The sequence below is a fragment of the Oratosquilla oratoria genome, chromosome 34, assembly GCF_046742065.1.
Source record: "Oratosquilla oratoria isolate Oo_2021 chromosome 34, ASM4674206v1, whole genome shotgun sequence".
Classification (NCBI taxonomy): domain Eukaryota; kingdom Metazoa; phylum Arthropoda; class Malacostraca; order Stomatopoda; family Squillidae; genus Oratosquilla; species Oratosquilla oratoria.
In genome coordinates, this window is record NC_134810.1 from 40,260,290 (window position 1) to 40,262,789 (window position 2,500).

Sequence of the window (2,500 nt, forward strand, 5' to 3'; positions counted from 1 at the left end):
TTGTTAACTCTATGTTATTTTACATTTATGGGTTACTATTTAATTTTGTATTTATTTAACAATTTTATTTATCTTTGTATTCACTTTGATTACACACTATTTTCTTTCGTTGTTTTGTCCAAAGGGTTTTTACAATCGAAATCAATACTGACAAAGATTTCACAGTTTTGAAGTTTATTCTTTATTTCATCTTGCCAATGCGATCATTCACTGAGATTTTTTCAGTGAATTTATTTCGCCGAGCCCATTTATTTCTGTGATTTGATCAAGTTGGTTAAAGACTTTTACTTTCACTTCATATTCTCCTGGTCGTACAAAGACAACTTTACTCACTTTGTAGTTTTATTTAACAAATATATTTGACGTCTAATCTTGTCAGCATGTACTTCTCGTCTAGGGTCTTCCGTTTTCATTGCGTTCTGAGAAATTTGCACTGTGGTATAGGGACATAAATCCAAATAGATTGCGAATTAATTTGATATTATTTCTTTGATGTCCGATAGAATAGAAAAATATAGTCTAATCTACAAGACAGTGAGCATTTGCGTTTGACCGGTCAGTTATACCTTTGTGCAAACTTCTCAGTTTAAGAGAAAAATGACTATAGTTGATTCTTGCAGAAGACTGATTTAATGAGCCGATCTGTATGACCATATAGAAAGTCATAAAGCCTCAATATCGTACTGTTGTATATGTATTTATCTAATGAACCAGTTTGTGTAGCCTTACGGAATACTCGTACCGTTAACAGACACCAAAACAAAAGGTTCCGGTTTCGTAAAGCTATAAATGTGATCATTTAGTGAACAACACTGTATGAACATACAGAAGGCTAGTCATTTCAATTGACGATGCTACATGATTATACATGTCGTTACTCCTTCAAACAGCATTTGTGTGTGGTTATGCAAATGAATGATTTGGGTTGCAGTTAGTATAGATAATGCAAGTAGCTCGCATTACAACCAGCTATTTGCTTGATCATGTATATATTTAGCTGATTTAGTCAACATGTCAGTCAGGTTAATTCTGTGCAAAAGTTCATCCCATTTGATCAAAAGATTAGTTACCTTCTCAAAGGTCTATTTTTTAGTATTTTTCCACTCCTATTTTTTCGTTGACAAAGTCAGCACATTGGCATAAACTAATGATCAATTGACTTACGTCAACAAACATCCTAGAAAGAAAAAAACTTTGTTTAGTTAACAGGCTGCCTTGGCAAATGCATATTTGAAATAGTCGAGAATTCCTTCATAGCGAATGTTGCTTACATTTGAATAATTAGTGGACATATATATACCGTAGAAAATGTGCAAAGAAAAGCTAGCTAACAGATTTGCCCTAATAAGTGCTCAATTGATTTAGTCAGCAATTTTTAAGTGTACTTAAGGAAGTGCTCACCTTTTTTGACGAATGCTCAGGCCTCAATTGTCATGGTGATGGCTTTCCTGCTGCTTATCCCACAAGCTTTTGCGCATGCCCAGTGTACAATTTACTTTCTTCATCATTATCCATTGCCATCCAACCTTTCTTCATTGATGTCATCGTCATCGTCAATTACCCATAATTTCACTACTCATTACTTTTGAGATTATATTCATTTTCGTATTATTGAGAATAAATATACAAATAAGATGAAATTTCTCTGAATGACTAATATATCTATTTATGCCAATGGATAACATCTTTATTCTCTCTCTCTCTCTCTCTCTCTCTCTCTCTCTCTCTCTCTCTCTCTCTCTCTCTCTCTCTCTCTCTTTATATCTATCTGTTTATATCTATCTATATATCTCTCCTTCTATATCCCTCTCTATCTATATATCTATTTCTCTCTTCCTCTCTCTCTCTCTCTCTCTCTCTCTCTTTCATCACTTCTCTTTTTCGTGATGATGAGATACTTGGTATTGCTGTGGCCATGTTGTCTTGGTGGTGACATGATGGTGTTGATGTGGCTATGCTGTCTTGGTGGTGAGATGATGGTGTTATCGTGGCTATGCTATTGTTGGTGATGACTTATGTTGTATAGATGTTGTTGTATAGATGTTTGTTTGTCTGTGTTGAGATCCCCTCGGCTTCACAACCCCGAAGACGGAGGCACGTCCCCAGCACCCTGTAGACTCCTTCCGCTCACTTCAAAAAAAAAAAAAAAAAAAAAAAAAAAAAAAAAAAAAAAAAAAAAAAAACAAAAAAAAAAAAAAGCTTTGAAGGAAAGGGATACTAAGCGTTCTGCCTTGAGAGCGTCTGACGAGAAGGAGGTCCCCGCTCGCTCCAGTTTTGGAAACTTCATGAAGCGTGTGCGGTTCTTCTTCTTGCAGACCTCAAGGAAGGGAGACTTGTTTTCCTCTGCCTTCAATGCTTGGATCAGAGATGAGGTTTCTCCTTTCCCTTCCTTTTCTTCGGATGGGAGAACGCCACCTCTGCAGTAGTTTTTTTTAGGTCCAAGAAGTGTTGGCTCTGTGTCTCATGGTCAAAACTCAAAATTTTCAAAATTAGAGAAGCG

The 2,500-nt window shown here is 35.8% G+C and overlaps 1 protein-coding gene across 15 annotated transcripts in view; it reads left to right on the plus strand.

The window, feature by feature from the left end:
• mmd (disintegrin and metalloproteinase domain-containing protein mind-meld) overlaps nucleotides 1-2,500 on the plus strand; it is a 781,430-nt gene that overhangs the window by 712,791 nt on the left and 66,139 nt on the right. The gene's annotated exons all lie outside the window — the stretch shown is intronic.